Source organism: Prosopis cineraria, unplaced genomic scaffold (assembly GCF_029017545.1).
Source record: "Prosopis cineraria cultivar Desert tree isolate PC_DT_omini unplaced genomic scaffold, ASM2901754v1 PC14, whole genome shotgun sequence".
Classification (NCBI taxonomy): Eukaryota; Viridiplantae; Streptophyta; class Magnoliopsida; order Fabales; family Fabaceae; genus Prosopis; species Prosopis cineraria.
The window spans coordinates 3479880-3490845 of NW_026555345.1; the positions used below are offsets into that span (position 1 = coordinate 3479880).

At 31.1% G+C, this 10966-nt stretch overlaps 1 pseudogene; it reads left to right on the forward strand.

Moving 5' to 3' along the window:
* The first annotated feature begins 7033 nt into the window (after positions 1-7033).
* On the forward strand, positions 7034-9732 carry LOC129293704 (protein TIC 21, chloroplastic-like; annotated as a pseudogene).
* The last annotated feature ends 1234 nt before the right edge of the window (positions 9733-10966 follow it).

Genomic DNA, 10966 nt, shown 5'->3' on the forward strand with positions numbered 1-10966 from the left:
ACATTGTCGAGGAAGCGATGATATATGCAGACAAATAATACAGTGTCACGGTTCAGGTGCTGTGGGGGTTTCAACTCATATTGGAGATTAAAATGGTTAAATCCTTAGAAAAAAAAACGCATTTCAAAAAAAGTCGGCAAAAACAGTACTTTCAGATAATGTATTTGAAATAAAGAATGTGCGAGGGAGTAGAGATGGCTTTGATTTTCTTCAAAATATAGCTACTAACCATTTTGGTCTTTCTTGTCTATGTTTTCGAGACTTCATCTGAACAGTGGTCGGTGTCACTATTGAAAAATTCGAAGAATGATAAAAAAGTCTTCAAATCATTCACTAATTTTTAAGTGTTAAATTTTAAAAATTTATAATTATATTATAATAAATTTATAATTTATTTTTTAAATTTTAACATAATTAATAATAAAAAATAAATTTTTTTATTAAAATTTAAAATATAAATTATAAATTCATCACAACAGAATTATAAAATTAAGATATTGACTTATAAATTCTTAAAATTTAACACTTGAAACCTAACTTGAATTAATTGATCCTTTTAAAACTTATCTGTTATTCTTCCATTGGAATATTACACGTGTGAATAATATGGTCATATGATTATTTATTAATTAATAATCACTTGTAATTTATTAACAAAAATTTCTAAATTTTAACATTTAAGATCCAACTTAAATTAATTGATCCTTTTAGAACTTCTCTATTATTCTCTCACTGGAATATTACATGTGTGAATAATATGATCATATGATTATTTATTAATTAATAACCACTTGTAATTTGTATGAGTGATTCTTAATTAAATCAAATTGATATATATATATATATATATATAAAGGTTAATTAGATAGTTTTTAACAAAAGAAAATAGGTCTCTCTTTTTTCTCAGCTTCAACATTCCCCAAAAAATGAATCAGGTGGATTTCAGATGTATATAAGCATTTTATATTATTATCATAGCCTTAAAAGGAAAAAAGGGAATCAAGATATTAAAAACAGGACAAAGATTCTTTACAGCAGTTATGAGGTAATTAAGAGGGATGCAGCGCACCTTGACATTATGTTTGTTTTGGGAACAAAATGTCACGGGTTTCAAATCCTACCATCCCTACCATCACTGGACTCATGAGTAGGCCATAATTTAAGTGCAATTTTTTATCTTGAATTTTTGGTACAAGGTTTGTGGGTATTCTGAATTTAATTTTGAGTTATTTTTGTTCGCAAATTGTTAAAATCTAAGGACTTGTTATCTTCTTGTTAACGCATCGCTTAATGACCATTATTCACTTAAGTGAATGTATTTTGTATATTTTTTTGTGACATCTAAGTGAACGCCTTTCAAGTTATTTCTAGTTATATTTTTAAAAATTAAAAGAAAAATTGATTCAAAAATTGAGTTTAAGACATCAAGTGTTTTTAAAAAATACTTTGAGTGTAAAAGTGAACTTATTAAATTCCAACCAAGTTTCTACCTAGATGCCATGTATTTCAAAAAAAATTAACAAAACATTTTTAGCTTAACAAATAATGATTAACAAGTAGCTTGTAAACGCAAAATAATGAGAAGTTGAATTGTAAAATCTTAAGGCAAAAATACCCCAAATTGAGTTTAAAACATCTGAGTAAAAAATCAAAGCAAAAATTACCATTATCTCAAAAATTTAAATAATTGTCATAAAAATTTAAATTTCAAATCATTTACATTTAAGCTGTGTACCATCACATCACTACTATTATAATAAACTATATGCTTCAATTTTTATTCGTTTGGTCTCACTAGGATTGGAAAATTTTGACCAATCACACTAAGAAAATTATAGAAAAAATTACATCCAATAACCATTTAAGTAAATTATTTATAAATAAGGATTAATAACAAGTCTCATTTAAAAAAAATTTCATTTTAATAACAATACATTATGTATTAGTCATTGTGCTTGAGTGATCCTTAAATGTGAGTTCCCAAATAATTATATGCCCCCTCCTGACCTTCAAGTGCACATTCTAAGATGAACCTCTAGATAAATAGTATTAGTTACTTTATATGAAAAATGACATTAAAATCTCAAAATAATAATTTTATGATAGTTAGGTCCTGACAAAATTTACTAAAACATTAGTTATAAATATTAATTCAAATAGTCATAAATTTAGGAGTTCTAACTATAAATAAGATATTTAAATTTAAAATATAACTCTCAGTTTATAGTTAAAATTCTTATTTGCAACTGTTTGAGTTGAATAAATATTTGTAACTTATTTTTTTAATAAATTCTGTCGAAGACTTGATTGTTAAATTTTTCAAGTTTTAAGACTTTATTATTATTTTTCATGCTTTATATAATTTTCTTTTTGGAAGTATTTAATATTTTTTTAAGAAATGCCTTTAATTTCTTGCATGTGTTTTTGAGCCATAAATTATTTTTTAAGAATTACTAGATAGCCAATACTATCAAGCGTTGCAAAATAAATCATCAATTATCAAAATTAGTGCATATATAGCCTACTGTCTATTTCTCATTAATGTTTGTTTATTTTTAATGGTGGAGCTCGTATTCATTATCTTCCTTCATCTCTCCATTGCCCGAAACTTCCTCATCTCTCCATTGCCCGGAACTTCCTCATCTCTTTCTCCCTCCCTCTCTCTTTTTGACACGATACCTGAACCCTCCCATTACTCCACACCTAAATCCTCCCTTCATCTCTTCACTACCAATGGTTCAGGCATTTGATCTTAGGCTACTAATTTTCCCTTCATCTCCCTTGCTTAATTATTTGATATATAGTCAACAAGTTTCATAGTTGTATGTTGTACCTTAGTTGAAACTGATACTTTATTTAACCCTTATTGTCACATGATTATGCATCTCTTGATTTCCATAGTATTATATATAGGTCAAAACTTAAAGAGAAAGATGGGTTGGAAACCATAAAGGTTCACCTTGTCTCTTGATTTCCATGCTCTGTTTCACAATGATCTTGAAGCCATAAAGATTCACCTTATGCTTAGGAAGAACAACATCATCATTCGATATGAAATGAATACAAGAAACCCTCTCTTTAAAGTTCAAGAGCTTCTCAATCTCTCTAACAAGAAGCCTGAACATACAATGAAGGATCTAATCACTTTATTCAGAAAGCTCTTCACGACCCTACCTTGAATCCTCTAGGTCACACGATGAGCATGTTTTCTTTCTAAAATAGGCTCCAACACTGTAGTTGTGATAAAGCTACCAATCTCTAATTTGGGTGAGTTCGTTTGCAGCTTAATCTCATTGTGGGGACTAAGACTTATGCTAGCATTATTAGCAATGGAGCTTCAACAGTTGCCATTATTGTTGTTGTTCTTGAATGAGCGAGCTTGATGAGTCATCAAACCAGAAAAAGTGTGGACTATTGACTTGCTGAGAGTAAGAGTGCCACTGTTGGTGTTGTGATGTTGACTATGACCCATGTCCTCCATTTGTGTTGTGTATATGTGTGAGTCTATTGCAAGTGATTGGATTCAAAAGAGAGCACTTTTAAAGCAGGAAAGCTTATAGTCCAATATCTCTCTCTTCCTCTTCCTCTTTTGTCGAAATCAATGCGATTGAGGCTCACAATCATAGTTCTTGTTGTTTAAAGATAAGGTTAGAGAAAGATGATGAAATTTGAGAAGAGAGAGAGTGAAAATAAACTTCTGTTTATGAAAAATAAATGGTAGATTCTAGATCTATCATTTTTTATAGTTAATAATTTTTTTATATCATCTCATAGTATAGGCTATCCAGTAACTTTTAAAAATAGTTTGTGATTAAATTTATATCTTTACCCTCAATGTGTGTGTGTGTGTGTTGTGTGTGTGTAAAGTAGAATCACAAGCTTATCCTTATAATGATACATGTTCATTTTCTTATTGCTGCAATTTCATGAAGCCACGTAGAATTTGGGTTTTGAAAATGAATTAGAATATTTTAATTACAAGTTACTTTTGAAGCGGGAAAGTGTCGTATATTCAATAAAAAAATTGCCCAAGTTATTACTATTATCTTTGATGTTTAATTATTTCTCAGTCCTATCTCCCATTATTTTCATTTTTATAATTGTAACTTCCATGATCTTAACTATCTTCTCTTCTTTTTCATTTACTCTCAATTTTCTTCTCCCACTTTCTTCTTGCTCTCTCAACTATACTGTAGGTACATACATTCTTGACTTTTCAATTACTTTACTTTTCGTTGCTTCAACTTTTGAATATCGATGGCCATCATCTTCAGTGTGACTTATAATTAATTTCCACATTTTACCTACTTCCCCAAGGACTTCTTCATTTTTTAAATAATGTTTGCCTATTTCCTCAAGTAGCTTCTTCTTCTTCTTCTAGTTCCTCCCTCTTTAAACCATCATCACATGTAAAGGGGCTTGCATGTCTTCTCACACTTCTAGTTCCTCCCTCTTTAAACCATCATCACATGTAGAGGGGCTTGCATGTCTTCTCGCAAATATGATAACTTTTGGAAGCCAAAAAATAGGTTTCCTAAAGTGTATATTTTCAATTTTTAAACATTCTAAAAGCATAGGGCGTTAAGAGGAGTTCATTTTTTCTGAACTTAGAAATCAGGATGCATATGGAATGAAGAGTAGTTCATTTTTTTTTTTGAAACTTAGAAATAGGTAAGTATACTGCATAGTCTCCATTTGATTACGCTATCATAAGATCCATTGTATTAATCAGCATCTTCAACTTTTCACACCTATGTATGGTCTTGGCCAACATACTAATTATGGTCCTGGCCGCATATGAGGAAATTAACTTACCTTAATTTCAGTGAATTATTTTGTATTCATCTGAACAAAAATAGGGTGAGATATAGTTTAATTGGTAAGAAAGTTGTATTGATTTAGTTAAAGATATCAAGTTTAAATCATGAGAATGTAACCATGTTGACAATTAAGCTTCTACATTTCTTACTAGTATAATTCACATTAGTTTGTGTCCCTAATAAATCTGCTCAACTTAATGGAGCAAATCTAAGATATCAATACTTTTCTAAAAATAAACTTCTCCCACCTTAGTATACATAAGAGAGTAGATTGCCATGGATATGGAATTTTGCCCCTCAAAAAAAAAAAAAACAAAGCACTCCATACCCCACACACATGCATATACATACATAAATACATTTATGAATATACATCTTATTTTGTTAGTATATTAAATAGATACTCTTTTATTTAGAATATAAGATATTTTTTAGAAGCCTTACTCGATCCAAAATATAGGACATTAAGTAGTTTTAATAATAATTTTTTCAACCATGCCATTATTTCAATTATTATTTATTTGGGCTAAAGTATATATTTGGTCTTTTAACCTTACATAATATTTTATTTTAGTCCAGTAATTTTATAAAAGGTATTTTTAGTCACTTAACCTTAACATTATTAGTTTTATCTCAACAAATTTTTAAATCAAACTTTTAAATATTGATAAAACATTCTCAAATGTTGACATATAAAATTTAATTTTTTTAAAATAACAATAATTGACATAAAAAATAATCATTTGACACTACCCATATTAGAGTTAAAAAGGCTAAAAAGATACTTTATAAAATTAAAGAAGTGAATTAAACCTTATATAAAGTTAGAGAGCTAAAAGTATATTTTAACGTATTTATTTTTTAAAAATAATATAGTAAAATTTTAATTGTTATTATTGAGTATTTATATAAGACATTTAATAAGGATATAATTAAAAAGATATACAGATTTTTAAGCTATTGTCTTCAACTAACTTTTTTTATAAACTATAAAATAGTCATCAATATCCTAAACTATAAATCGAAAGTAGGGACTATAGAATAAGTTTTTTTTAAATCTTCAATAAATTTATTTTTCATTATTTAAATTATATATATTATTGTTCAATATTTAAATACATGATTTTATTATAAATTTTTTCATAATTATATATAATTATCTTATGATTTTTCTGGTTAATGAGATTATCTTTAAAAAAATTTCAAAAAATATAAATCAACAAACATTATTTTTCCTCTATTTACATGCTAGTTTTTCCCCCGGTTGATTTGTTTATATTAAATATTCAATTGTGTAAAATAAAATTTAGATTTTTATCTGTGGATTTTTTTTTAAAATTAATGTCATTGCATGTTAATGCAAAAGATGACAGTAAAGCCTTTGGGTATGCAGAATGAATTCAAAATGTAGTGGGCATTAGAGGCAAATTTCTTGTACCTGGGCTCTTAGGTGCGATTTTCTCTCAGAGAAAAGTTTCATGTCCTGTCGTGTCGATGGAGAGAGAGGGAAAAAAAAAAGGGGGAGTCACAGAACAAGTGAAGCCAAAACAGAAGGATAAGTGGACGCACCAAATATTCCAAAGCCGAATGACCTTTGCTTTTTCTTTACTTCATTCCTCGTCCACATCTCTGAAGCTAGAAGTTAGTGTTCATAGTTGAACCGAATAGTAGTAACAGACATCAGAATCCTCCGTATTCTCCTTTGCTTTTTCTTTTTACAAATTCTAGCCAACCCATCTGCATTTTGTTTCTTTTCTCTCACAATTCTCGCCCCATCATATAGCCGTTCATACTTTCACGCCTCCAATTGAAATCCTTGGTCTATAAGCCACTCTTCTTTAACATCACTCTCTTTGTGCTATCTCTTCATGTGTGTATACATATATAGTACTAAATAGTAGACACTACAACTATCTTTTGGTTAAAAAAAATAAATAAATTAGTTGGGTGTCAACGACTCACCAAGAGTCAAGCATACTTTTAAATTTAAAGTGTATTTATAAAGGTACTAACAAAATCTCTATATTAGTAGTGAGATTTGAACTTAAGAATCTTGTAAATTATGGATCAAATTCTTATCAAATAAACTAACTTAGCTTATTTATTATGATTTCAACTCTCATGATAATCACTCTTATGTATCAAAATGAGCTTATACAATTGGGTCATGCTTTGAGCTTCATCACTGACTATATGAGCATGATTGGACCTCTCAGCCCAAGCGGCCCAGTAACTGCCCGTTCGTCTTCCAAATGCAGAAGTCTGAGCTGAAGAATCTGGAACATCCAAACTCCGAGTGACTGCCAACTTTTCCAGCTCTCACTTTTTGTAATGCAAACGCTACTTCCACCGGCGGCTCCCGCCGGCATTTTCATGGTGGCGCGGTCGGACTCGGGGGCATCTTTATCCCGTTCAGCTCCTCATTTCCATCGTCTAAGTCTGCGGCGAAACTGCTTTTCCTCCCTGTCTCTCATCCCTCTTAAATCTCTTCAACCTGTAAAATCATCATATTCCTCTTCTTTTCCTTCTTCCTCTGTCGGTACTCTTTATGGACCAGCGAAACTCAGGTTCTCTGCAAAATCATATTTTCAAGGTTCCCCCCCTTCCACTCCGTCCAATGATGAATTGGAAGAAGCAAAACTTGCTCAGGTTTTCTCTCTTTCTCGTCATCATCTTCTCTCTATATTCAACCATTGAATGCGGGTTTGTGAATTCGTTGAGTTTGGCCAATGACCTGACTTCTGCATGATTCTGAATTATACTATGAGTGAATTGATTTGCTTTCAAGGGTTAAATGTTCTTGAAAATGAGGTAAAATTGTTTTTTTTTTTTAAGAAAAAATTTGATCTTTCGCATTGGCATTGCTTATCTTATTATATGTGACCGTAGCAGAAGTATGATTTGATTGCTGTAGGTTTCAAAGAGGTTAGAGAAGACAGCGAGGTATTTTAAGCGTTTGGGTAGTTTAGGATTTTGGGGCAGCTAGTCTGCACAGTGGTGGCTGCTGTCATACTGTCATTTTCCGTTGTTATCACAGGCAAGATTGCATCACCGGCAACGTTTTATGCTACCTCTGGTGGCTTAGTGGCTGCTTTTATTTCTGTGTTTTGGTCATTCGGATACATTCGGCTATCAAGTAAGCTTCGAAGAACTGCCAATAAGCCAACGAAGGTAGTGTTTATATTACTGATATTGAACTCATTTTCTTTGGTACATCTCTCTCGTGAATGAATAACTATGTCAATAGCACTCGATGATGATATAAAATTATTTTAAATCTAAATTTATCGTGGATTATTTTGTAATTGTCATTAAGTGTAATATCTTTGGATTCTGGTTCATTGCCTTCCCACATTTTCTTGCAGCTCTTCACTAGTTCGAGTCTTTAGAATGATTTTTACTTGACAATTGCTTTTCTGTGTTCCAAACATGGACAGCGTTGCTATAATTTTTATCATGGCATTTGCTACATGCTTCTCTCTAAGAGAAAACAAGAAAAAAAGACTAAAGAACTAAGAAAGTGTATTAGCCTTAAGCTTTAGTCCTAATTAATCAGTCAATACCTTCATATACTAACTTCCAATATTTTCGTTGTTATTTAAATTTCCTCTGCCCCAACTTATGCCCAGAAGAATCAGTGCATCCGGTGATTTCAACACTATCAAGGTCTGTCGCTTTTGTAAGATAATCAAGAAGTCACTGGCATTATACTTGACGTGAATTCTGTTTTCTAGACTATAGCTCATGAGATCTTGAAGTTTCAAGTGAAATGGCTCCTCAAGTTAATGCGCACTTACTGTTTGCCCATACGCCATGATATCCAGAATTAATTAGCTGTGATATGTCCAAAAAATTTTTTATATTTTGTGATTGTGATTACGTATTGTTTCAACTTAGAAATTTTCGGCCATGGATGGTGATACTAATTAAGTGGTCCTTCTCTTCTCAGTGAGTTCTGATTGGTTGCTTTCTCTTGCTACTTGAGATTTCAGGCCCCTGCTCGTGCTGATGTTGTGAAAAGCTTGAAAATGGTATAGTGTTGAACCTTTTGGGAATGGGTGCCGCAATTCTTGGCATGCAAGCCACAGTTGGAGCTTTGGTTGGAAAAGCTCTCACTTCCTCGGCCAATCCTTATTACTCAGGAATGTCTCCTGGATTCAGGCCTGTGCTTGCTCTGGATGTCTTTTTAGTGCAGGTATGGCAGATTTGATTTAATCTCGAGAACCCTTTCTACTTTTGCAGTTTGCATCTAATTATTTGGTGGGATTTATTCTCCAGTCAAGTGCACTAAATTTAAATCCGTTTGTTGAATCTATCAACATGACACAGAAATTTCCTCTCTACTCTCTAAAGTCTATCTCTTTGTTGATGCTTTTTGGAACTAGTCTTCGAGAAACCTGGGGATCTCTTAAGCATTTAGGCTGATAATTTAATTTGACTACTGTAGTTAATTGTTTGTAATCATTGGTTGATTCACAGGCTTCAGCAAACACTATCCTTTCTCATTTCCTGGGGCTTCTTTTCTCGCTTGAGTTGTTGCGTTCAGTTACACTGCCAACATCAGAAACTGTTCCAATCCCAAAGCTTGCGTGAGGCCAGCGACCCATGTTGTTGTTTGTGTGTGAGATTGGCAGACTTGCCTCATGTTGTGTTTGATGTAATTACTACCAAAATATGTCCTTGTTCTTGGGGTTTGTTTCCTTAATGAATATTTAATTCCGGGGTTGTGAGATACTTCTGTTAGCCGATTCATGGGATGTATTGTGTTTGTAGTCTTTTAGTGAACCCTTTTTGGGAGCCATAATGAGGAGTGCAATTTTGACTGAAGAGCTTTGTATGTTTGCCCCATCATGTGCACGTACGACTATTAAGATGTAAAATACTAAGTGCGACATTGTGAATTGTCATCCATTAGTGGAGCATCGTGGTCGACTTTCTCAACGGCTGGGGGACCAAACCTCAGCAAGTTGTTATAAGCTACTCCCTAAAAAAATTTAAAGCATTTTTAATCTTTTAAAATATAATTATTATTATTTTTTAAAAGTATCCCTATTGATAATGACTTGATGTTTATTATAGGATGTTTAACAGGAATAAATATAAAAAAATAAGGTTAATTTAAAAGTAGATAATTATTTTATTTGAGGGTGAGATTCAATTAAAATGATTTATATTTTTAACGGAGGGAGTAGATGTTAAAAATTGCAACTCATTGAACTATTTGAACCTTTAGTTCATAGTTTAATGGTTGGATTAAAATGAAATTACTCATAACTAAATTAATATTTTTTAAATATATGCTAACTTTTTTAAATAAGAAAAAATATAAAAAAATTATTTCAAATAAAATAAAAATAATTAAAAATGTAAACTTAGTAAAGATAAAAAGTAAAAGGGTTTTTTTTTCTTGTTTTTTTCTTTGAACTATATTCATATGAGCATTGAATATCTTAAACTCCTTATTATAACAATATTGCTTTTAAAGTAATTAAGTTATAGCAACATTGTCCTTTGTTAACTCAAATTTAATCGCGATCTCACGTGGGTGAAAGCCAAATACCTTTCCAAAGTTTCCAAAAGCAACACTATGAGAGTGATACTAGATGAAGATGATAGCATTCTACACTATGGTAAACACTTCTCTAAGTGAGATGACCACTTGAAAATGATGGCAAGTATTGGAGATTACCATTCAAGGTGACGATCTGAGATTTGAGAAGTGTTTGCACAGTATATAATGCTATTTGCAAATACACGACCAGATCTCTTGTATATATACTCTCATGTTCACTCTTTTCTCACATCTCACTCTCATTTGATCTTCTTAGCACTTATTTGACCACCTCATTCTTAATGGCATCATCTTCTATTCCAACTATTCGAGTTTGCTTTTAAGTTTAACTTCAGATAATGATATGATATTTTTTTCATCCCTCTAGTTCATAATTGAGTGGAATATTTATACTTCTGCAATATTTTTTATTCAATATTTTCTTTAATTTTTAGATTTATTTGATTGTTTGCAGTATATTACAAATGATTTCATGGATAGTTTATCTAAACCGCAAGAAAATATTTTTTTTTTAAAGTCAAGAATCAAAGATGGACTACACATATAAAGCAATAACTTGATTGTTTTTATAAGT